Below are 27,715 nucleotides of genomic sequence, written 5' to 3' on the forward strand. Positions count from 1 at the left end.
CACCCTACAGGGGAGAGTTTTAAAAGAAAATTTAATAGTTAATGGGTTCAGTCAATATCGAGCTTCAGGACACTGTTTCGTACGATTTTCTGCGTATGAATTATCGAGGGTGTCGATAATCGACTCGTGCGGTTAAACCAATACGATTTCGAATCGGCACATACGTATGCGTGCACGTACAGTATTATACGTTGGTCGGACGTAACCCGATCTGGTTCGATTATCCGTTACTTGTTTCGACGAAGGTGAATTGCCGCGAGGAAAATAAATAGAAAATAGCCGCGTTCGGGGTTTCGACCCAAGCAAACAGACCGTTACAAGCTACGCTTGCATCTTTGAAATTTAAGGCGTGGTATCTGTTCCGGGACGCCTTTAATTAGAATTTTATCCTTACGTCGCGGAACGGATGAGTAACTTTATAACGGATGCCCGAGTACTTTAATAAAAGCATTTAAATAATTCCACGCGCATGACGTTTGAAAATCAGTACGCGTCCGACATTTTTCGCCATCTATGCTTGTTGAGCGCCGGATCAATTCTCGAATGATCAACAGTTTTTCATAAAAATCTATTTTTATTCAAGTCTTTTCTTTATAGTGGGAAATATTTCTTGCTATATTTTCAAGTACTTTTTTTTCAGTACTTTTCGTTTCATAATGGGAAATATCTTTTGCTATATTTTCAAATTAATTTTTTTCATTACTTTTTTTTACCTACATAGTTAAAAAACTTGAGAATATATATTATTAATAATATATATTAATATATTCCCAAGTTTTTTTATAATGGGAAATATTTTTTGCTATATTTTCAAGTAAGTGTTTTTCATTACTTTTTTTCACGTACATGGTCGTAGTTCAAAGGTAATGTTCGCTGCGAGCGTCTTTCGAATTGGAAACTGACACTTTGAACGCTATAGCGAGAAGTTATTCCGCGTTGGTCGACGAGGAAAGTGTTATTAAGTATTTGTCAGGACGCGACGCGGTCTGTGCGCTAAATAGGCGGCTACATTTATAGAATACTTATCCATGCGTTTAATGTCCGTGCATGCGTTGGCAGATACGCAAAACGAAGTTTGATAAGCCGTTTAACTCCGTCCACCGCACTACGCTTATTCTTGAGTGTCCGTGCGTGTATATATTTTTTTCATTTTTCTCGGCCTCTTTGAACCTGAATTTCGATCGACGTATTATATGTACATATAGGAACAAATTGAACGAGCCTAGAATATTATATTATATTTCTTGATAAAACGATATAATTGAAAATTCCAGAATTATTTTATAGAACAAATTGAACGAGCTTAGAATATTATATTTCTTGATAAAACGATATAATTGAAAATTCCAGAATTATTTTATAGAACAAATTGAACGAGCTTAGAATATTATATTTCTAGATATAATGATATAATTGAAAAGTCTAGAATAATTTTATAGAACAAATTGAACGAGCTTAGAATATTATTATATTTCTGGATAAAATGATGTAATTTAAAATTCTAGAATAATTTTGTAGAAATATATAATATATCCGAATTTCGTTACACGTATATTGGATTACGTTGGAAGTTCCTGAGCTACGGTAAACCGCATCTGATGGCTCTACGTGCTGTCCATTAATTTAGACGTGGGAAAAAGGATTATTAGGTATACTGGTACGCCGTTAATGCATGTACCTTCAGCGATATTAGGGTACGCTTTATTTCATACATTACGCTCACCCACTATGCCATGCACGTAATTTATGACGGCGGTGCTTATTAGCATAATTTGAATTTGAACCGTTGAACTAGAATTCTAGAACAGCCTCAACAATTTCATTTCTACTTCCTAATCGGATCGAAGTCAAGTTTTTATTAATGTTAATCATTCCTACAACATTGACAGTATATTTGCATCCATCTACTATCATAATTTCTATACTTATCAGAATCTTGAATAATTCAATTTCAAACATCTCTTTCGTCACATTTTTCCACTTTTCTTTTTAGTTAATAGATATTCCAATTAATACACTTTCTACAGTGCGAAAGTTGAAGACTTCATTGCAAACGCAGCTTAACGATAACCAACTTGTTTTCCACACCTTCTAATCTTCGCGATTGGACATTCTACGTTCTATTCATAACCATCGAGGGAAAAATGAAGTTGTTTTTATCAGACCATACATGTCTAACAAATTTCACTACCATTCGTTAAGAAACAAATTTCCCATTCATTGTAAATGGAAGTTTATGCCGAAGATAAAAACATTAAGAACAGCAAAACAATTGTTCACTCCTATCTATGTAATAAATAACATGGACTTTCATTAAATTGTTTTAAAAATCCTCACCACGTTGCCATCGTTATACAGAAAGGGTTAACTGTACACCATAGACACTCATTCGCCATTTGACTACACTAGAATGATGAACATTAAAATTCAATATTCATTTTTGTAGGTATCAACACATGAACCGAAACAAATTACCTGCAACCCTTAATTTATGCAAGACTTTCCTTTATCTTACTTGCTAGTGTTATCAATATTTCAACAGAAGATAAATATTTCCAATGAAAAATATTGTCGAGTACAAAGTCCATTCTTAAAAAAGATTTTAGAAGTATTGAAAAATGAGAAGATTATTTAGAATTGTAGCCGTTGTAACAATTAACTTGATTTGAACACTAGAACTACGTACCAGTCAAAATGACTGATTTCAACGTTTTTATTCCTTAATTATTGATATTTTAAAAGCATTGAATATTCGAATCTTGAAAGTAGTTTCACTTGAATACTATAATGAATGTCTAAAGGAATCGATAATAATCAATTATTACAATTTTTGTAGGGATTACATATTAATCGTATTAAAATAGTTCCAGTGTTAAGTGAACTCAAGCCACTTTCAAAATAAACGGTTCATATTCGCGGAGCCAATAATGAAGCTGCTGCCGCGCAGGACTCTGTCCGACAGTTCGTTACGAGACGCAAAAAACTTCCTTCGACACATGTTCCGTGAATCCTTCGTCTCTCCACGTCCCCGCCGACTGACAGTCTCGTAAATTGGACGCTTCGAATAATTTTTCGAGAATTCAGTCAATCATCATTGTACAATGAAATTGAGTACTCGCCCTGGGATGAGTATTATTCCACTTCCGTTCAACGGTTCACTAGTCAATTTTTAGTGAACCGCTGGTACCGTACTCCACGAGCAGCATTAACCTCTGCCCTCGAGAAACTAGTCGCCATTTTTCAACAGAGTAAAACAGTAGAATTCAATACTAAACTTGCAAGGTACCAACACGTGGAACATAAAGATATTTTGTTTAGAAAATTTATTGCAAATAATACCGAAATCACCAAATTTCTCAAACTCAATTAACCCACTTCCTTCACCCTTTGAACTCCGTAGGCTCCATCGCTTTTATATTATAAAATGTATGAATATTTCAAAAGTACATTATAAAATATTATTACTTTAAAACCTGAATATTAACCCTTTGAACTCTGTATACTCCAATATTGCACCAGTTCTAATACGAAATTTTTTAATGAATTTTAAGAAAACTTTGAGATTACCAGATCTTCTAAATATTCTAAATGTTCTAACATTAATTTTCAGGACTATCAAAATTGGTAGTATCTGACATATCAAAACTATGTAATGGGTTAATAAACGGTTCATTTACAATACAAACACCACCGAGTACAAAGGGTTAACCCAACGCGAGTACAGTTGAAACATCCGAATCCTCATTCCATAAATCCATAGACACGAAAATTTCCCTACAAATCAAATCGAACGGCCGCCGAGTGACAAAGGAGCTGCGAATAAAAGACTCCTAGCCTCTTTTATCTCCTGCGAGCTTTCCGCCCAGTCGCGGTACAAAACTTCGCCATAGAAAATCCTTCCTTTTGTCCGCGGTCACGGGTAGAGGTCAGGATTCTTCGTAGCGAACTCAAAAAGGGGGCGTACGGTTCTAGGTATACATTTTTTTTTCGTAGAACCGGCGCGCTCGCGTCTAGCCCGAGAGAATTCGTTTCTTCGCGTATATACATATATATATATATTTCCAACGTTTCTTTTTTTCTCTGTTACCGAAGTTGACCGAACCGCGTAAGCAAGACAGCGAAAGAAGGGTAGTAACAAGAAAGACGGAACGGTACTTCTCTCTGCGCGCGCGTTAGGAGAGGAGAGGGGAGGGGAGGCGAGCCGTCGAATTCGCCAAAGGCGTGCGGACCTTTTCACGCGTGAGTCACGTTTCATAAAAGCGATTGGGATTGATGAGAAAATAGCCCCCATAGAAAGATATCACGCTGCCAATGCTGGCTCGAATGAATTTGTCTGCACGACTACAGAGACGTTCGTTACGCTGGCACCCCTGCCTCTATACACGAGAGACGCGCCCAGAAGTGACCCCCTCCTCGCCCCTCGGCTCGCTCCTCCGGCCAACCCCACGCTCCCCTGACCGTGGACATTAGAGCGAGAACGCGCGGTACACTCCGGCTCAATTGTCGTTTGAAAATTCTCGCCGATGGGAAAATAACGACTTTCGCTCTTCTCGCTGCTGCCGTTCGTTTTCGACCGTGAACCGTTTCGGATAGGCTGCTTTTTCGATTGGTTCGTTCTTCTGAATGTTTATGGTGATTACGTTGCGTTAGGTTTGTGGTAATATGGGATTTTTAGTGTGTCGTCCAATTGCTAGTCGAATATTAACCCTTTGCACTCGAAAGGCGACTCAGGCACCAACTGATTTGATGAAGTAAAATTATAAAATTTGATATTTAATATCCTTTTTAGCGGAGAAAAGTGGTAATAATTATTCAGTACTTGGTGTCACTTAACGTTATAGTATAACTTTCGTTATAGTAACTTAACGTTATAGCAACTTAACGTCACAGTAACTTAATGTTATAGTAACTTAACGTTACAGTAACTTAATGTTATAGTAACTTAACGTTACAGTAACTTAATGTTATAGTAACTTAATGTTATAGTAACTTTACATTACAGTATAACTTTCGTTATAGTAGTAGTTCGTTTTTCTTTTTCTGAACGTTTATGGTACTCAACATATATCTATATTATGTAGAAATTGAAGATTTCTGTAGTTTCGAGTGAGGCTTCATTGGTCGTAGTCGAATCTTTCGCAAGCCAATCGAAGGCGTACGTAGTATTCTATTTAGTGCTTCGTAGAAAATTTCTCTCTCATTGTTCGTTTAATCAAACGACGGTAAAGGTAACGGTTTGCTTTGGATCGCGTAGACATTTCGAATTTTGTTGCTGGCTGGAAGGTTGAGAGTAAAAAAGGGTACACATATTCGACAGCATATGGCACAATTCTGTTCAAGGTCACACAGGGGTCGTAAAAGAGACTCGTAATGAATATATTGTTTACTCTGGAAGCGGGCTTCCTGAGAACTTCCGGTGCCCTCAGCCATTGTATACCAAGTGACTATTTTATTTTCCATCATTTCTGTTAGCCTGTCTGCTGTAGTATTGATATGTGTTTGTATTTTCCCTCATTTGAAACTCGTTTGCCAACGCTGAAACTACTGGACGTCTCAAAATAACTCATTCCAAAATTCTTATCGTACAATCATAAAAATTACGAAGATACTATTAAAATTGTAAAATAAATTCCTATATTTATCCAACACCAGCAGCTGTAACGCAATTTTACATATATTTACATTAACACGTCGAATGCCGCACGATTTTACGGCGGAAACTACACAAAATGGAAAAAATTAAACACTAAATCATTCGATTGAATCGCATTACTACAACTGCACTGCAGAATTATTTATAATATAGAAATATTTTCGCAATCATCGTTCAATTGAGCGAACTAAAGTAACTCGATTTAATTTACATGTTAATTTTTTAGCCACGTGTTAAGCCACGAAAATGAAAAACAATGTTACATCACAGTATTTCTTAATATTTTTATTTTCCTTCATACAATTTGCATGCGCATCAAACGTAATAGCATTAAGTTTTCTTAAACTCGTCCATTGAGATATTTAATAACACAAATGGCGTCGCAGCGGAGTCTACAGAGTGCAGAGGGTTAATTTTTCTGACTATACATAAGTTGATCCAATTGCTTGGCTAGTTCTGGTGTTAATAGAGCACCGGCTGAAAGAATCGAATCGACGCGGCGTAAATATCGACCATGACGTCCGCCGGTATAAACGCGGATCACGGAGCGCAAATATTTCGTTATGGAATTCCCATCAATATTTGAGGGTGTCTTATCCAGCTGGTGGCTCGGCGCGAAGCGCCGATAGCGAAAGCGTACGGTGCCCGAATGAATCGTGCGCCGCTCGTAACCGGACGACGTATATAGCCGGTGAACGGTCAGGCTTATTGAAACGTTCGGGACCGTAATCCGAACGTTGTTGTTCCGATGTGTAAGCGTAGAGTATAACGGAAAGTAATAAAGCACGAGCTACAATCGAGCCGTTTACTTTTGAAAGTCACTCGAGTCCACTTCCGAAGAGAAACAGATAAAAAGCCAATGACGAGCGAAAAAGGGAAGATGGAATTAAAAACATAATGTAACGTTGTCACTGTTGAAGTTTCGTTTGTTTGGAAATAGACTTAAGTCACTTGACACTAGGTTTACGGAATGATTTTAGAAATATTATTTTGTAAATGTTTACGCCGATTTTGATTGGTCACACTGGTGTGTACACCGATTACCTACTATCAAACCTCCAGTTTCCACAATCTAAGTAAACGAGCATCTTTTAGGAATAATAGAATGAAGTGCACAATAAATGCCCGTAAACCTAGTGTCAAAGTAAACAATCGTGGAAAGCGAATCAGTTCGAGGGAAGAGTAAAAGATGGACAGGGTACGCTTCTCGAGAAAACTAGAGACTTTCGTTGAATTTTCCTTTTTTTTCGTTTCGTTTGATATTTTCCATGATTACGCTTTCTTATCGACATTGGAAGGAGAGAGAGAGAGTCAGAGGAACAAAGAGTTATTGAACTTTCCCCGAAGTGCGGACTCGAGTACACGCAGGATAGATAAAGGTGTACGATAAACCGGCGGGCAATAAAACGAAAGAAATACGGTTCGTTTACGAATGTGCGTCATGGCAATAAAATTGACAAAGTGTTACGACCTTTTAAACAATGGATTACCGTCCGAGTAACATTTTCATGTTTGCCGAGGGTTTTCTGGCCAACGGGCCGATCTTGGGGGAGATCGATCCGATTGGATTCTATTAAAAATTCGCGGACCGTGTATAACGGAAGCGTGTTTCTCGGTAGAAACTTCTATCCTGCGGTTCATCGATACGTAATTAGCATTAAATCAACCTTTCTCGTTCTGCGAATCTAAGAGAGCGCTCATAGATACCGACAAACCGTTCGTAGATCGCTTATCGGCGCGGTGTTCCCGAGGAACTTGATTCGAGCGATATTTCCACGAAAGTGATCCAGCATTCCTCGGAGCGTTCTTTCTGCCTTGTTTTCGTGGAGCCGATAAACTTTTATCGTCCGCCGACTCTTTCTTTGCTTCTGCGATATTTTTCCTCTTTTTTTTGTTACACCCGCCGCTTTCTAAGCGTTGCACTTTTAAGTTTCACCCGTCGTAGATCGCGATAGAACGGCGTAAAAACGGATTTTACCCGAGGCCTCGTTGCGGCAGCGAAAGTTTCAGAAACTAGCCGCATAACACCGGAATTCGAGTGTTCGGCCGGTGTCGAAATATTCGATCGATAACATTCCTTCCGATATTATCGAATATTAGCAACTATCCGATGGAGAATCTGAAGATCGCCCTGGGGAAACACCGTTGCCTTCGATTATAATCAATCGGTATCACAGAAATTAGCATTTTACTTCAATCTACTGAAAAAACGTCCCCAAATCCAGTATTCGAAATTCCAACACGAACGATCATTTCGCTGCAGAAAGACACTTGCAAGACGCAAACAGAGAAGCAAGCCACCCATTCCATCGGAACAATAGAAACTCAATAATCAACAGAATCAATTGCCATTCACGCGATTCGCAATGTCAAGTCAATACAACCACCGCGTCGCATCTTCCAATTAGTCGATTCAGCCTATGAAACGGCTCTGCTTTCCTTAATTCCTCAAACTCCAGTCTCAACCGAGGATCATCTTATAGAAGAGAGACAATACTTTCGAGGAGCACGAAAGAAAATAGATTTTCGACTGTCTAGTTCCGGTAAGAGCACCGGAGAAAGCCGAGCCCAGTCACAGTCGGCGAGCAACGGCGGCGCGGTTCGATTTTAATTGGCGATTCTCGTTGAAAGCTGCGCGACCGAATAATTGTATCTCGTTTGTCCGGGCAGCGAATCGTGTACACGTTTAATCGGGCCGGTTAAACCGTCGTACGTGAGCCGGCGTGACGCGATAATTCATCCGCGTGCTTTTCTAAGATGCAATTTTCCACACGGTGACCACACGCGGTCCGCGCGCGCGCGCGCGAGCGAGCGCGAGCGAGTGTACGCGGCGTTCCAGTCCAGGTTCTCTGTGTCACAAGTGAAGCGCGTGATTCACACGCTCGTGATTCTTGATTGTGCCCCCGTGCGCTTATCGGGCCAAAGGGACGCGTTCCGCTCATTTCCCGATTACTGGGACAAACAGGCTTTTTTCTCGTCGCACTTTCCAGAAGCTCGTAAAAGAGCGCTTGTTCTCTTGGAACTTCGAGGAATTGAGGCTTGATGAAAGTGTCCTTAGTCGGGAGTCGTCGGTCCCGTGGGAGATGGATTCATCTTTTTAAGGGATTACCTCGTTCCTTGGAAAACTAGATGAAATTTCTCTGCGCAAGCTCTGAATTTAGGAAAATTTCTCAGACTACTCAGGCATTATTGAATTAGCTTCTTTAATTCTTAGCAAAATTCGGCCAATAGAGGGTTAATTAGTATTGATAAAAACGCTAATTTCACTTGTATATTTTGATTTTTTAAGAGAATTGTAGGAAATCCGACAATTGTGCACTTTCCACGAAAATGGGGCGTGTGCATCATGTCATTGTTTTGTAATCTACCAGCAACTGATTTTTATAGTATTCCTAGCGAAAATTAGAAATGCTATAACATTTCTTCGATCATTTATTCTCCTTCTTAGTACAAACTTTGAATGTGGAAAATCGAATAATTTTAGGGTAGTTTCTTGACGAGAAATCGCACATAAATTGAGGAACGAAACAATTTTCTTTCGATATTTCACATATCGGAGCATTGTACAAAGTTTAATATTACATATCAAACTTCACAATTTTGCTGTGTCAAATCAATCGGCGACTGAGAAGCGCCCATGGAGTGGTGCAATATTGGAACCTACAGAGTTCAAAGGGTTGATAGTTTCTCGAAGAAGTATCTGTACCTCACGAAACTTACGAGAAGATGTATAACAATAGTCCTTCTGTATAACTATATATTCCAGTTTCCGATTTTTCTAAATTTCAATGTAACAAACAATATTCCTTTCAGTTATTAACCCTTTGCACTCGAAAGATTTTCACTAGAAACATTCAATATTCTTCGATGAGATACAGACGATGCTCATTGAAACTAATTAACGAGGAAACAGTATAAATTAAGAAGGAAAGTTATTTTATTTCAATACTCCATATATTGATTATTATTATTATTATTATTCTGCAAATCAAATCAAGTGACTGAGAATCACCTCTCGACTGCAGAGAGTTAAAGGATTTACTCGTTTCTCCTATCTCTAGGTTAGAAAACCCTCTTCATAGCTTCAGAACATATTCCATACCATTCTCACAAGCCAAAACATGAATTTCCTCAATTTTTCTTTTCTGCTATAAAGCGTATGGCTTCCGAGCGACTCGTATAGCTCGAAAAACTCGCTGGCGTTCCAAAGGTTAAGGCTGTCTCGGTTGTAGCAGCAGTTAGGGGGTTGAAGAATGAAAGAGGCCAGGGACGCCGGCGGTTGTAGGACCTTCGTTGTGTCGGCTGCAAGAGAAAAATCCGTAGTAAAATCTCCGTCTGAAATGAGGCTGCGCGGAGGAGAGATTACGGTATATCGACTGTTGAATGGTATCCGTTCAGTTTCCCGTAGCCGTGATATTAAGACCTCGTTGTCGTGATAAACCCCGCTCGTCAGATATATAATGCTGTCTTTCATTAAGCACGCTGAAAGGTTGTATGGTAAAGTTGGAGCACCGATCCGCCGGCCGAATATACCGCGGGTGCTTTCCCGCACGTAATCCGAAGTGCATTCTGGTGCACGCCGGCGGTTCCGCGTATCGCGTGGCCGTTAAGCAAACGTTGCGTTTGGGTTTAAGGAGTCGTATCTGATTACTTCGCGAGGAATTGTTCGAATATTTCGCGACTCGAAAGCGGAATTGAGTCGATTGCTCAATGGCCACGAAATTAACGCTACAACGGTGGGGTGTTCGTTAGGAATTGTTCGAATGTTTGACGACTGGAAAGTGAAATTGAATACAATGTTCAATTACTAAGAAGGTAACGATCCAATGGTGGAGTATTCATCAATAATTGTTCAAGTATTTGGCGATTGGAAGATAGAATTGAGCACTGTGTTCAATTACTAAGAAATTAATGCTTCAACAGTGGAGTATTCATTAGGAATTGTTCAAGTATTTGGCGATTGGAAGATAGAATTGAGCACTGTGTTCAATTACTAAGAAATTAATGCTTCAACAGTGGAGTATTCATTAGGAATTGTTCAAGTATTTGGCGATTGGAAAATGGAATTGAGTCGAGTGCTCAATTGCTAAGAAATTAATGCTTCAATAGTGGAGTATTCATTAGGAATTGTTCAAGTATTTGGCGACTGGAAAGTGGAATTGAGTACAGTGTTCAATCACTAAGAAATTTACGCTCCAATGGTGGAATATTCATTAGGAACTATTCAAGTATTTGGCGATTGTAAAATGGAATTGAGTACAGTGTTCAATTACTAAGATATTAATGCTTCAACAGTGGAGTATTCATTAGGAATTGTTCAAGTATTTGGCGATTGGAAAATGGAATTGAGTACAGTGTTGAATTTCTAAGAAATTAACACTCAAATGGTGGAGTATTCATTAGGAATTGTTCAAGTATTTGGCGATTGAAATACGTAATCGAGTCAAATGTTCAATTCTCTGTCAAGGACTAATCACTCGATTCAACTACAGAATCGATCCCCGCGCATCCCGTCGAATGTTCCCAAACAAATCAAAGCGCACGTTCCTCCAACGTGAATTTCTCTATTTCGTCAGATTGTTTTCCAGACATCGGATCATGTCCGCGAGCGCTCAAACGTGACGAGTTGAGTAACTCAAGATAAATTCGTTCGATAGTGCCACAACTAAAACTCGCCACCAAAACGAGCACATTCCAGCAGGTCCAATCGCGGGCGCGTTTCCCGAGGAACGTGCATGCGCGTTTATTATTATATTCCAGGTAGCGCGGGCCGGCGTTGAAAACTAATTATTCCGCTGCCCGTTGATTGTTTGCGTAATTAGATTGTATAACGGCGAAAAGAATGTTCCATTGTACGACGCGCGCGTGCCTCCAAGTGAAATTCCGGAAACACATCCGCGGACTAGGGAATTGGGAAGGTCGAGCGCTGTTTGCTCGCCTCGTATTCAAATATTAGACGAGCAAATATTGCCGGCGCGACCGTTTATTCCCGCGAAACGCGCACGCTCGCCGATCATTTGGGCCAAGTGTAATTTATAATAACAACTTCTCCGCTCGTACACCTCGTTACGATTCTCGGACAGTATTTTATACTCCCGGCCCGTCGATCGATCAACGTTAATTCGACGGTGCCGCGCGGCCGGGGGCCCTTGATCAAACGGGGCCAAACGCGGAAATATCAATTTCGATAATCGTCGCCGCGGAAATCAAACCTGCAGCTATCGCGATATCGTTAAATCATTCGAAATTCTAGCCCCGCTTGTTCTCGCGAGCGGATTACCGTAAGAGGATCAACACCGTATAGTTTCCCGGCGTGTAAATCTATTGTTTAAAGTTCGCCGCGCGCTGGAGACTCCGTGAAAGCACAGAAATTGATTTATGTTACGCCCCCCTCCCCTAATGGGATAGTTCACGTTAGAAAGTATTGTTTTCTAATGCATCCAGCACGAGGGTAATTCACTTTTCCATCATCTAGTCCTGAACGCCTGGCGATCTTTCTTTGGGAACGTTCTATTAATATTTATTGTTGGTCGTTAGAGGAAAAAGTGGGCAATTGAAAATGGACATTTTCACTTGTACTAAACAGAAAATAGTGAAGCTAGAGAGTATTGTCTGGTATTGTTTGATAAATTTCCATAGTCGAAATTATTTAGGAAATGTTCGCTTCTACCGTTGAAAATAGTAAAGCTAGAGTATTGTCTAATATTGCAAAGGGTTAAATATTTTAATGAATCTTAAAGAAACTACCCTAAAATTACTCGATTCTCCACACATCCAAATTTGGCACTACAAGGAAAATAAGAGATCGAAGAAATATAGCATTTCTAATTTTCGCTGGGAATACTATGAAAATCAGTTGCAGTTTCTGATAATAATAATAATAATAACGGTACAATTAAACCTCTAATTCCTCATCTAAACGAACGATGTTTCTAAGAACAATACAGCAAACTACAGCAAACGTCAGTAAATCTAGCGTCAAGTTCGTTCGAATTTCAACTAATTAAATATCAAGGAACCTAGTTCATTAAGCCCTCGTTGTAGACACTTAACAATGCGAAAGCGCGAGAGTAATGTCCGAAACTATTTTACGAATACTTAATTCCCGTGGATCGCGTCGGAACTATTTCGAAGGGAATTCGTTGAATCTGGAAGTGCAGAGTCGGTAGGGCGGCGTTCGGCTATTATGGGGGTTCATGGTGTTTCACGAATTCCGTGCGCACGCATGTACGCGCGCCAGAGAGAGAGAGAGAGACACACAGTGTGTGCGCCTATGTGTGTGTGTGTGTGGACCCCCGTGAGCGTAGGGGGGTGTAGAAAATACGGGTGTGGTTCGATCAATACGAACATCCCATGGATCTATCGGTGCGTGCACACCAGGTATACACCCGGGGTGAATCACCTCGGATTGTGACCGCCCTGTATCGGTCATCTACAATGAAACGCATTTATCGAATTAACTTTTTCGACGGGGAAAAAGCTTCTCGTCCATACATTAACTTTAATCATCGAGGGGACCCGCGCCGGGCTCTTCAAATATTCCGTTGAATCCGACGCAATTTACGACTAATACATTTCAATAATGTCAATTTGAACGGTTGGCATTGACATTAAAATGACGATCACCGGTGATTTATGTCGGGGACGCTTGTAACTCGTAGGTGGGTGCCGATATTCGGTACAATTAACGTGGGAATTGAAAATAGAGCGACGGTCACCGGTGACCGTCGGTCGATGCGTACCTCACGACTTCAGCGATCGACCAGAGGCGGAATTTCAGTGGAAAATCGGCGCCGGTCACCGGTGACCGTCGCGCAGAATTCGGCCCGGTAAATCACCGGAGAAGATTAGCGTCGAGAGCGATTCCATGTTGCGCCTCTAAATCGCGTGTTCTCGCGAATTTCGCTGGAACGATCGTGTCCGGCGGTGCCGATGGCCGCCATCGCGCGGAGTAATTGCGCGTTTTACGACTGCCGAGTACAGTTCTCTGTGAGCGCGACGTGAAACGGTTTCCTCGCGCTCTGCATCGAACCGACACTTCTGTTGACATTCCTCTATTGCCACTCATGACTCACAAAAACAATAACAGCTCGCATTTGGACCCGCAGCTGTTCTTACCGCGTTTCAATTCTTCGTGTCTGCATCTGGCCGTGTACCGGGTGTCCCATCGCGATCAATCGGAACTCCCCTAGACCAACGAACTGTCCATGGAACATTATTCCGCGTCTCTTCGACACGTGAAAATTTCTTCGAGCCAAAGTACTCATTTAGTTCATTCACTCATTCAGTTAGATTTCATACAGTAAAACTATAAAATTTGATATTTAATATTATATTTCCCATAATGCATCATTTTAAGAAATATTCAAATAAACGTCTTAGTTTCACAAAAGATTTCATCTCGTCAGAAAATGTTAAAATATTAGTGAAAAACTTCCGAGGGTTAAACATTGAACCATTGTCCTATAACCTTTCCCACAACTGCGTTCCGTAAAAGTTCGCTGGAAATAAAAATTCGTTGTATATCTGAATCAACTTGGACGATTAAGGATCGATGATAAAATAATAACGCTGTATTAATTGAAAAGGATATTCATTCTCCGCGTTTGTATCTGCCGGTTTCAGCGGGCCGGTCCTGTTTACGGCGGTTCCATTAACATTCCTTATCCGTTTTTCAAATATTTGTAGCGCGACGCTAATGACAGTGTGTAACAGGAGCGGCGATCTCGTTCGCCTTCGCTGTTTGATCGAAGCAACGCCCGTTCCGGGCTCGAATTTGCCCGAGCAACCCCCCGGCCACGGCTCGCCGGCGTTCTTTCGCTCATCCCGTTTAATCAAGGTTACCGTTCAACGGCTCCGTTAATTTTCGGCAGTTATCGCATCGACTTTATCGCACACCTGATCACAGAGCAGTAAGTGCTCCGTGTAATTAGACGTAACGTGGCGTGTTTATGTATGATTTATACGGTCGCGCGCGGTGCCCGGCTCTCTCGGACCGTGTTCTAGCCGATCGACCGTGTCGACTTGCTCGATTTATAGGAGCACGGGACACCGTGACGGGGCGACTTGCCGCATCGAGCACTTCAGCCGTGCAGAAACCGTGAAATCGTATTGTTTTGTCATTCGTTTCGTAACCGAGCTGCCTGGAATTACTTTATTACTATGTTACACATTGAAATATAATACAGAATTATACATAATATTGATATAAATATTGAATCTCGTAAAGTAAATCATTTCTCGACAGCCGAAGAAACTATTTATTGAAGTTAATGTCAATTGTTCATTATTTAACGAGCAGTTTGATGTCTTAATATGAGAAGAAACTATTTATTGAAATTAATGTAAATTGTTCATTATTTAATGAGCAATTTGATGTCTTAATATAAGAAGAAACTATTTATTGAAGTTAATGTCAATTGTTCATTATTTAATGAGCAGTTTGATGTCTTAATATGAGAAGAAACTATGCATTGAAATTAATAATGATAATGATAATTACTGAATTCGAATGAACTGAATATTTGTCGAATCACGTTGAAAATCTTCGCTACGAGTCTCACTTGGGGTTAATGGATGCTTAAGGTACTTAACAATAGACGCACCAATGCGTCAGCAGGTATATTTCCAACGATTGTTGTAATACTGTCACGTGGGGTCGAATTAGAATAATGTACATCTGCTTTTAATCAGCCAGGCGTTCGTCACGTTGCAAACATGTTGTTCACTACGTCCGACATAGAAGAATCGGATTATAGGCGTGGATATGGAAATTTTTCGTTTTTTACTTCCCGATAATTGTACGAAAGTAATTGCCGGAGCTAATTGCGGAATTTCGGGGATGTGAAAATACCCGAGGAAAGAATGCGAAAGAATTCAGGGCAATTGTGGGAGTTCCGTATTTAGAGGCACTGCTCCGGTGATTTCAACGCGTGGCTGGTAAATAGGTGAATCGCGCAATTGACGTAAAGAACGAATTTCTGGTTTCCGTAATTATAATTATACTGTATCATAGGATTACAGTGATAAAATATCTTTTATAATCACCTTATTCTAAGATAAAAAGGTGAAACTTTTAAAACTTGTTAGACACTCTGAATCGAAGCATACGACTCACTAATTGACGTAAAAAAATGAATTTCTGGTTTCTAATTATAATTATACTGTATCATAGAATTACAATGATAAAATATCTTCTATAATTACCCTGCTCTAAATTAAAGAGGTGAATCTTTGAAACCTTGTTGAAAATTTCATCGATTCCTGTCCGAGATACCGCCACACTTTGTTACAGAAAACGACGGCTGCCTTAAGTACACATAATCTCCACGGCCTAATTATAATACACCGTGTATTATTAACATGGGTAGTTTCACAGGGAGAAATTCGTTGCATCCTCGCTGTGTCACGGTATCGAGGTCAATGCCTGGCGAACATAGGATGGTCGGCAACTCGCGACGTGTACAGAGTGCCACCGAAATTTAAAGCAATTACTGTATAAAAATACCAACAATCATCATCATTTTCAACATTCCCATACTTTCCTCCATTAATAATAATCACACATTAACTATCGAACATTTATATATAACTCACTTTACTACATCCCAAGATAACTTACAATTCTACATCATTCTAACAAGAGATCATTAGCAAATCATTCTACGTTTATTCTAATGAATGTTCAATCTACAAAAATGATTTCTCAAGACTTTTCAAAGCCACATTATGACTATCTCTTAGTTTTCATTTTTTAACCCCTTGACCTATGATATATTTCTCAACTCTGATCGATACTACTTCGTCATTAATAATTTATTGGAAAAAGAGAAAAGTTCTAAACATATGTTACGCCTATATCTCCACTTAAGTATAACAGTTGATCGCGGAATAATATTTACTTCAAATTCGAATGAACCGAGTAACATATGTATTCGCTGAATCACGTTGGAAGTCTTCATCGTGGGACAAGGGGTTAAATAAATTTCCCGAATTCCGTTGCCACCCGGTGCACACAACCCTGCGAACCAGAGCGAGCGATCCGTCTCGGAGAGACCTCACGCACACCTAGACCGTCCGTCCGCCGCGCCGAACCCGCGGCCCGATAAAAAGCCAACAAAGAGCTCCTGTATCGGTGTTCGCGCCCCGGTTTGAAAACAATTGATAACACCGCGGTGACGGCGGGGTCATCTATCGTCGTGCAAAATAATTATTGGCTGCTCGTATATTTTCCGCGCACCAGTCTGTCCCGTCCCCGTGTTTTTCCATTCCTAGCCGCGTGCTGACCTTCGCGAAATTACAGGTTCTCCGGTTTCGCTCGTGAAACGCGACAGGGGAGGGAGAGGAGGGGGGAAAGATGAAGGAGGAAATTACGAAATTATCAATCGAATTCGTCCACGTACTCCTCCGCGGAGGGGAGGGGCGGGGAGAGTCGGTTTCGAGTGTCCTTAGATCGATGAGTCATAATCCTACCCGCGTAAATGTATGGTGGCTCTTCGATATACAGGGTGGCGTCGTTGGGAAGAATATATTTCTTTTTATAAATATTGTCGGAGAAAGATTTTTGGATAGCTTGGGTATGAGTGTTTAGTTGTTCGTTAGAATTTTTGATTTAGATAAATGTTATAGTAACAACGATAATATATTATTGTTATTATTGGTAATGGTGATTACTATAGTTATTGTAACTTAGAGTTGTTAATAACAGAAGTTAGTAGTAATTAGTAACTAGTAAGTAGTTACTATTGTTATTATTGATAATGATGATTACTATAGTTGTTATAACTTATCAAAGTTATTAATGTAACACAAAATTTAGTAGTAACTAGTAAAAATTAACATTGTTATTACCGACAACGATAATTACTATAGTTATTATAACCTATTAGAGCTATTAATGTAACAAAAGTTTTTCAGTGATAATATTCTAATACAAACGCACAATTATATTCATCGCACAATGTGAAAATCAGTTCGGACGCGTCACTGGTACGACCCGGGATTCCCAGCGAGATTCACTTCCTGAAAATCAAGCTCTCGCGGAGCGAGTTTGCCGGGAGTCGTAGGAAGAGGACGATAACGGAGCACTTTTTTCGTCGTAATTCCATGATTGATACATTCGCCGGAGATAGCGGCGCAGAATCCGAGCTCTCCCCGGCGTCTCGCCGCGAAAACAAAAGAAGTCGCGATTGGGGGCGAGCTCGTAAACAAACCTCGTCTCGATTGCTCGCTCTCGACGGTTTATTAATCCTCAGACACCGCCGGTCGGGTCTAGTTTGACCCGGACCTGACTTACACGCTGTAATTTCTCATCTGTTCGTTTGACGTAATTTATCGATCAATTATATTATACAATCAAAAAAGTTCCCATAGTTTCTCAGTAAGATATCACATTAGACAGTGTACCATTGATGACTCATTAGACTGTGTGTAGCATCAAATACGTGGCTCGTCTAATTAATTTACTTATCGATCGTTTCAATATTTTTATCAATTTTGAGAATTCAATATGAACGTGTTAAACTTACACAAGAATTTTCGTAAGAAAGTTTCATTCGTTCAAAGAATTGCTTGAACACTTTGCCAAGTAAACACTCATCGAAGCTCCTACGCAATCGAACCAATTTCCTTAATGAAGCTGAAACTGAAAGGTCAATATTCTTTAGAACGATTGCTCTATTATCTTTCTAGTATCTCATCTAACAGAATTCGGATCGTTTGTTACGTCACGAAGAAAATTACTGTCAAAATTTATATAAATAATGGTGTCACCCAAAGTGTGAATCTACTGTTTTCCTCAATGAGAAGCAGGTTTCTATTTATTTCGTTTCTATCAATTTCTGCGTTTCTCGTCTAATGCGCCCAATATTGTATCCCAAGAAAACCGAATTATAGATCAACTTCGAAGAAAAGATCCGTGGAAATTGCCAAAGTTTTAATAGTTCTATGCAACGCTGTCTATGAAGTTGTCGATACCGTTCGTCTTCCGAGGGTTGAACTTTGTCTTTCCCTAAGTCGCGTTCGTTCCGCGCGTGACACACCGCGACCCTTCGCGCTAATAATCGACGCTCGTTGCGCGGCGTGCTCGTGCAAACTCCATCGAGAACTGGCTCCCGACACGCGACTAATAATATCATGCAACACGGTTCGAACCATTTGCACACGTCGACGGCCATGTTTATCAAGGAGGAGTTTTACGTAATTGCTTTGGACAGGTAGCGGCTACGTGGATGTGTGAAACGGGCGGGTGACCGTTCACTCTCCTGCGTTCTCTTCTTCCTTTTTCCATCGATTCCTTTATCGTCATTTGTTTTCATGAATAAATTCACAGATAAATTAAGCAACGCAGCTATTTTATCTCAATATTCCACATTGCAATAGAAAGTTTCATTGAAAATACTAAATATTCTCTTAATATAGAAAAATTTGTTAACCTTTTGCGGACGAAGATTCTCCGAAATACACAAAACTCTCAACAGATGAAGCTAAATTATATATTAATCGCTTAAACAATAGCGATAACAGGAACTACATGCCAATCTCCTGCTGTCCGAGTAATTAAATCATTTGCCTGCGACTCAGTCTTCCAAATATGAACGTTTCATCTCGAAATGTCGAAGATTATTTGGTTGTCATTGAAACGTTACCTTTAAATGGTACAATTGCACTACAAATAAATATAGAAAAAATTGTTAAGGTAGAGGTTGCAATAAAATGAGTCTACAGGACTGCTAAGGGTTAAATATATTCCCTCTGAAATGACTTTTCCCAGTAATACAGGAACGCTCGGAGTGCGCGCGATTAATAAACATAAAGACGCCTATTATAACTCGCCGAAGATTCTGCATCCATTATGCTCGTCGAAGATTGAGTTACTCCGAACACAGTAATGAGAACGACTCGCGCATCGATGCGACTCCGTGATCACTGAACATCGATACCCTTCGCGACAGATAAATCGTCGACAGCCGTTCCCGTCCGATGAAAGCGCAGATTAAAAACCTTTACAAGATGCACACGGAGATTACGCTAATGAAGTTAAACGCGCGATCGTCGTCCTCGTCGTCGTCTCAGGAAACGGAGCCGTTTGCATCGGGCCGGCAGCGTTCGACGAAGGAAGGTATCCATCACGAGCCGTCCGAATATCTGGAATTTCTGCATTCCCTCTAAGCCGTTCCCATGAAGAATTAAGAGATCGACGTCATGGTGTTTTTCACTTCTGAAGTCATCGCGCGCTGCCGGTACCAGCCCAGGACGACGGTTAACTCGAGACAATTAATATGCCTCCGAGTAGAAACGCGTTACCACCAATTATCCTCCTCCCTAAGGCTTCCATAGAATCTTCCGAGCCTCGGGCCAGAAGAAACATGTGTAACCCGTTGGCCGGACCAATTTCTCGCGAAACTATGCAATTTAACTGTTTGCCGCGTAATGGGATGAAGCGTGTCCCACCTTTTTGGCCGCCTTTTTGCCGGTCCTTCCCTCCACCTTGAAATATTAAACACCTCGGGCACTGTAATTTCGTGACGAACGTTTCCGATTCAATTTAACCCCCCTGCTCTATGATTTATCCTCTCGACCGATAGAACTGCTCGGTCGTTAATAGCTTCTTAGGAAAAAAGGAATTATGAGTTACTTATTGTCCCACTAATTTATCCAGTTGGTTTCAACCCTTTGTCCGAAGTGCTCTTTCTCACTTTGAGGTTCACCTCGACGTTGGTTCGTTCAGTTACAGCTTAATATGACGCATTTATTCAAGAATATTTGGGAGTCATTGAAGTGTCACCTTTAAATGGTGCAATTGTGATACTATAAATATAGGAAAAATTGTTAAAAGGTAGAGGTTGCAGTAAAATATGTCGAGTCTGACTCGACATAGGACTGCTAAGGGTTGAGAAGCTTGCTAAAGTTGTGACAAGGGGAAATCAATTTCGTGTCGCTACCATCTTGGTTCCTAAGTATATTCACTTTGAATATAGATAAGAAAATATTTCTATCTCGAAAGTTCTTCCGCAGAAATATAATAATATATCATTTACGACCAGTTTGTAATGGTCCCAGAGCACTCGAGCGCAAAGGGTTGATTCCAATGATTACCTTATCGTCCGAACCCTAAAAATATTTCGAGCTCTAAAAGGAGTATTTTACTCCCCTCTGCTCGACGAAATGTACACCCCTGGATTCACGCCTTCCATTTTTCTCGCCACCCCGCGCAAATGATATTTGAGGCGCGATCGCGTTGTCCATCAGCACGGCAGTCATTTACCGGCGTGGCGGAGGGTAGAGAGACACGCGCGACAAGATCTGGCTCGGTGCGTGGCGTCTCCTGTTCGAAAGATAAACGACGGCTGAAAAGAAATTAGCCCCGGCGGAAGGGGCACGTCGAATCGATTCGAGCGCGGTTTTAATTCCCGGGTGCCACGGTGCCGGGCTTCTTTTCGAGACGTTGTCCTCTTCGAGTATTCTTCTCATCAGCGCTCCCAGTCTGGCCTATGGCATTGCTTGACACGTTCATCATGGAGCTTCGGCTTTTTATTTAGCCGATGGGTCGCCGTGAAATGAATTTAAGAGGGAGACGAACAGTTAGGATTTTAGTCAAGGACGCCTGCGAGCGTACGCAATGTCTGAAGTTAAGAGAAACTTTATCTTTGTTTCATAATTATGAATTATTATTTTTTTAATTTTTATACTGTCAGTTAGTATCGACGTGGCAAAGGTAGCTGAACGTTCGAATTCTATTCAAATAATTATGTGTTCTCTCAATTATTACCAATCAAACGTTTTAGTTGTATCCTAAAGGGTTAGTTCGAATTCACTACTTCCCAACGTTTCCAAACAAATCATATCCACGAATCACTGAAACTACAATTAAGCATTGCTACTTCTCCAATGTCTCCAAACTGCCAAAGCTACAAATGACTAAGACTAAAAGCTAGAATACAAAAACGGAGGCGAGACGAAGGGTTAACTTGTCTCAACGTAGCTTGACTCGCAACTGCGGTCAGTTACGGTGACCATCTTGAAATCAGAAACATTTGTAACATACCAACCCCAAAAGAATAAACGAAAACTAACAAACAAACTGCCAAAGCCGCAAATTGCCAAGACTACAAGCGAGTACACAGAAAAGAGGGAAAGACGAGACCGCTTCGGATCGCGAGGGGTTAACTTGTCTCAACTTGGCCTGGCTCGCAATTGCCGGGAGCTACGGCGACGGTCGCCATGCCTAACCACCGGGCAAGCGTGTCCGTGCACGCTGCTGTCCCTCTCTTCGGGCTCAATCAACGGGGCCCGCCTCGGATATACGCCGAGTCACGCGAGCGAGATTCGTGCTTGTGATTTGACCGCGGCCTACGGTGTTTCGCAGGCGCCTCGATGTCTTCTCTCGACGGGGATCGATCGGCCGCGGCTCCTGCAGGTAGCGGCGGCGGTGTACACCTAGCCCCTGTCCGTCACGTGACAAACGTGTAATAGCAATTGGAGCGATGGCGACGCGACGTGGCGCGACGCAACGCCAGGCGACGCGACGCGACTCTCCGTCGCGCCGCTTCTTTTATTTTCCATGCGAAATGCGAACTGTAGGTACTCGGGAATTAACGGGGAAATATGGAAATACCGTGGGGAGCGGAGAAGTTCGCTCTACGAGCTCTACAGGGTGATTAGAAGGCATTGTCCAGGCGAAAGGGATGCGAGGGCGGCATCGATTGACGCGTAGATAAGCGATATGGGACGCGGATTATCAACTTCAATTATAACTTTTCTAATTTAACATTCACCGAGCTGCCTTTGCTTCGCGGTACTCTATCGGAAATTAGAAATCAACCTAGATTCTAATTCTATCGGAAAACTGTGCTGATGCAATCGAAGGTAACAATCTGAACTAGAACACTGATCATACCGATTGCTCATACTATTGTAACTCTCACTCGAATTATAATACTATTTATATATTTCTATAAATATTTCTACATACTATATCTCAAACTCGAATCATCTAATACTTCAATTTACCGTTTATCACTCTACTGAAAAACTCCTATCTCGAATAACTCTAATCTCCCCCGTCTATTCCCAGTGTTTCGCGTTCCCAACCCCATCTCGTATTCTAATCATTTAATTACCGGTGGCGCTCGAAATATCGAGCCCGTTTCGAATAACGCGCAGAACAGCCCCTCCTCCGCGCTCCTCTCCTTCTTATTTTCCCGAAGCTCGTGTTCTCTCTTCTCCTACCTTTGTTTTATCCTTATACTTCCTTTTTCGTCTCCCTCGGCCAGTCCTCTCTCTCTCTTTCTTTCTTTTCCCTCGGTCCCTCACGATTCCTCCTCCGCGTCCCGTCGCTCTATATCCCCCTTTTATTCGCGCGCACATGGTGTGCGTGACCCTGGGGTGCGTCGTTGCATGTCGCTCGCGCGCGCGCGCGCGCGCGTCCTTTCCCTCCCGTGCACAATTGGCCGGTGCCAAGAATCGAGAAAATTATTCCCCTCAATTCCGCGCAATTTAAACGAATTAACCGATCGCGAACGGCCGCGCCACGAATTGAAACTTCTGAAAACTTCTTTCCCCCCCCTTTTCCGCCGCCACCGTTCGTTTTTTCCCTCTCCGCGCGCCGAGCCGAACCGGAAACGGTGTTCCAGCGACGAAACGAGACCTTCGAGGTCCCGGTTGTATTTTGGTGTCACAGCGGATGATTTTTTCAAGGGGCGAGGAAGGAAGAGGGATTTCCCACGTTGCTGTTGCTCGGATCTTCCCACGTCGGCGTCGTTTGAATTTTCCCGCCTTGAAATTCTTTCGAATATTCCCACGTCGGTTTGACTTCTCGCGCGTTGCTGCTCGAATTTTGGCGTTGGAATTCTTTTGAACGGCGCACGGAGATTCTTTGGAATAATGCCGCGTTGAAGTTCCTTTGAACACCGCTGCATTGAAGTTCCTTTCAACTTCAATCCGGGGCGCCATTGTTGCGCTCGAAGTTTCTTTCACGAGATTCGCACTACAGCGTATCGAGTGAAATTACCGATCCAGTTAACTTCGAGAATTATACTTAAGTTTCCGTTCGTACAAAATTAACGTCCTAGAATTTGTTTGTACACTGCGTCAATACATGAAATATTGAAAGAAAATAGCTTTGTTAACTAATTTATGTAAGATTTCTTGTTAAGTTCATTTTAAAGAATCTTGTCTACATCTAATTAGGAAGTATAGAATATTACAAGTGGAAAACTTTCGAGTGCAAAACTTTGTGCGTGAGTTAGTCCTCCAAATATATTTCATCTTATCAAAATGCCGACATCCGAGTGCAAATGGTTAAATATACAACTAACAACAGTGATTAACACTAGGTTTACGGATTGCGTCAAATCGACGCAGATTGAATTTCATAAACATTATTTGGTAAATGTTTCAATCCATTTTCGTTGATCCACTTACACGAATATGAATCCTGACTGATTTCTACATATACAATTTCCAAAATCTAAACCTAGTAACCTAGTGTTAACTCTTCGAAGTTAAGATCGAGTACGCTACAGTACCAACATCCGTCACATCGAATAAGTCAGTTCGAACTCGATCACGTTCGTCGATGGAACCGGAGAGTCGAAGTTTCTCCGATCAGGCGAGCAGTAGCCGAAGTTTCCAGATTTACATTTGAACTTCGGGGTTGGACGGGTGTACCGTGTCGCGGTTCCGTTTCCACGAAACCGAGGAGAGCTCGTCGCGTCCGGGGCAACGCGGGACGAAGCAATTTTCCAGTGATCCGATTTCTGCCGCTTTGAAACGTCGCTAACAGTGGAGGTTTCTGTCCGTTGCAGCCGGGTTCCTCAACTTTGTGTCCCGGCCGCACCGCCGGCCGCTCTTTCTCGGCCCGAGTATACGTCTCCCCGACGATATTGTAGCGTCGTGTTGCATCTGACGTCGGGAACGTAAAAAAGTTCGGGCAGCGTTTTGCTCGTGTTGCTCTCGAAATAGCATTGGGCTGCTCTTCTATATTCCACGGTTTCTGTAACCGTCCTACGTGCCGAATGTTATTACAAAAAACATACGCAAAATCGACGCGCGGAAACTGCTATTGCCATTAATTATCGTTCCGGTAATTATTATTAACCCTTCGCACTCCGTAGGCGCCTCAGTCGCCGATTGATTTGATACAGTAAAATTATAGTTTGACATTCAACCCTTATGAAGATTCTTTGAAATGTAGAAAACCTTCAACAGATGAAGCTAAATTATATATTAATTGCTTAAATAGCAAAAACAGAAAATACATAATAATCTCTTGCTGTCCGAGTAATTAGTCTCAGTCTTCCAAATATGAACGTTTCATCTCGAAATGTCGACGTTCGTCCGCAAAGGGTTAATATTAACCCCTTGCCCTACGATTTCTTTCACAAGTCCGCTCGATGAATCTACGTTATCACTAATAATTTAGTGGCAAAAGAAAAGGATTCGTTGAAAGTAAATAACATTCAGTTTCGTCGAATTCGATTGAAAATATTCATCGTCTGACTCGACGTAGGAGAAGGGGTTAAACTTTGTAGAATGCACCGATATGTAACATATTGAAATAAAACAGCCTTCTAAAGGAAAGGAATAAAAGGAAATAAAGTTGTAATACGATTATTGAGTCGTCCGACGCGGCAATGAAAGATCGCGGAGTGCATCGACATTCCCGAACGTTTATGGAAATGTTTTCGGAAAGGAATCAATATTATCGCCGGAAGATATTAGCCGTCGTAGAGTCGTGGAAGAAGAGCAAGCGCAGCGTGTTTGAGCAACGATCGAACGGCCGGTCGGCCGATAAATCATGCCGAATGTGGCCGGCCGAGTAAGCATCTTCCCGTGAATGAAAATGTTTCGTGTCACGCGATCGGCTTTAAATCACGTACAAGTTATCCGGTTGCCGGCGATAATGGCAAATGGGCCGAGGCGGCGGGCTGAATTTCATTACGGCTAATCGGACGTGTACGGCTACCCTTGCGAAATCTTTGTTTCATTCTGACACTTCACTATATCGTTACTATATCCACGCAAATTTTACTAGAATCTAAGACGTCCATCAAAACTCGCAATAGAACACTCCAATTTCAATTCACAAATAAAACAGACCATCGTTCAAGAAGAACGATGATCCAATTACACGAATACGAATCCTTGTCTATTTCTATATCTACAATTTCCAAAATCTAAATGAACGAATATCAACCTCCCCAGGAACAACAATAAACTGTACAATAAACGCCCGTAAACTTAGTGTTAAAACATTATCTCCGCAAAAAGAAACGCTCTATCTACAGAAAAGAGACGAGCATTATCGAAACCTTATCTCCGCGACGAAACGCGTCCGCAGTAGCAGAGAGACCGACTAAAAATTGCTCGCATTATATTCCTGGACTCGATGTAATCTGATCGATCTCCGATACGAAGCATTCCGAACGATACACCGTCGCGTTCCACGGGATCGCGGAAAAGTCGTCGTCGTCGTCGATGTAACGGGTGGGTGGCCGTGTTCTCGCGAAATCCATTAAAACCCGTTGGCCGCGGTGAAACGTAACTCGGCCCGATTGTCATTTCCTCCCTCCTCCTCCTCCACCCCCCTCGCTCCCCAACCCCCGTTCGGCAACGTTCCCGACGCGGCTGCCGATAAATCCCGGCGCGCGTCCGTGGAATTATTGCATTTCACCGTTGACTCGTTGCATTCAATCCGCTTTCGTCGAGGAACTCTCGCCGGGGCTGGACGTTATTACGCCGCGGCCTGCCGATAAATGACGCGGGAATAATACACATCGATCTCCCATCGATCCCTCGGCCGCCGCGCAGTGGAAAAAGCCCGGCGCCCCGCGGGGGGCGGGAAAGCTGGACAGTTAATTAAACGTCACCCTTTGGAGGAGCAAAGGGATCGCGACAGCTTCCTTGCTCCTCGAGTTTTTGATAATTGCTGTTCATCGAGATTTTAATGGCTTCATCAGATTTTGATTTTGCTGGGTAGGATTTTTGCGATTTTTCGGATAGGATTTTAGGAAACATTCGTCGGTTCGTTATTAGTTTCTGCAATTATAGTTACGACTTTGAGAAAGGTTTATGATAGAGTACTCGACTGTTTTAATTGCATTGTGTTCGTGTACATCAAAGGGTAAATCACTTTAGATCGTTATTGTCCATCTCTAATTGGAATTAGATCAATGTTTCTATTACGTGCATCACAGATTAATGGGTTAATGAGCACCGCGATCATCCTCAGGTTTAATAGGTGAAGGTTAGATTTAACATGATCTTTTATTAACTGGATATCCACGTGACGTTCGTTTCGGTATTCGTTTATTCAATTACTTTTCATCCTATCATTGCTTCTGCCTTCATTAGCAAATTGCCATCCAACCGCACATCTTCATTACTCAAAGATATTCGAACGTATTTCTTGTTACTTTAATCCTTTACCCATTTCTGTAATTAACGCTAGGTTTACGGCATTTACTGTACACTTCATTCTATTATTCCTAAAAGAATTGATGCTCGTTTATTTAGATTGTGGAAACTGGAGATTTTGATCAAAATCGGCGTAATTACAAAATAATATTTCTAAAATCCAATATGCGTCAATTTGCGTTCCGTAAACCTAGCGTCAATATCGTAATTAAATCGTAAGTAAAACTTCAATTCATCCTAAGTGTTCAATGAATAACCAAATCTTAAACTGTACTCGAATAACGTTCGTGCAAGTTTCAAAGAAAGCACCCTTCGGACCGTAAAGGGTTGAAGATATCCGAAATTAGCCGGAAAATTCGAGGTTCGCCGTGGAAGACAAAGGAGGACCCGCGCGTCGGCATTTCCGAGCGTTTAATTGCTCGAACGACGACGATTCCGTTATCGTCGTTTAACCTTGCGCGGCTTCGTTCGAATCGCTGCGTGATTCACTGTAGCTGATTGCCGTCAGGAAATTACGTGTGCGTCGCGGAGCATCGATAAAGTTTTACGAGGGACGCGGCAACGGGAAAACGGGGGCTGAAAGTGAGGAGAGAGCAGCGCGACGGTTTTCCCGCGCCGGAACGCGCTGGCGCCATTACGATTACC

The 27,715-nt window shown here is 41.7% G+C and overlaps 1 protein-coding gene across 1 annotated transcript in view; it reads left to right on the forward strand.

Annotated features, from left to right (window-relative positions):
• The window catches only part of LOC116424503 (synaptic vesicle membrane protein VAT-1 homolog-like), a 52,863-nt gene that overhangs the window by 1,111 nt on the left and 24,037 nt on the right, over positions 1-27,715 (forward strand). The window lies entirely within an intron of this gene.

This window comes from Nomia melanderi, chromosome 5 (genome assembly GCF_051020985.1).
Source record: "Nomia melanderi isolate GNS246 chromosome 5, iyNomMela1, whole genome shotgun sequence".
NCBI classification, from domain to species: Eukaryota; Metazoa; Arthropoda; class Insecta; order Hymenoptera; family Halictidae; genus Nomia; species Nomia melanderi.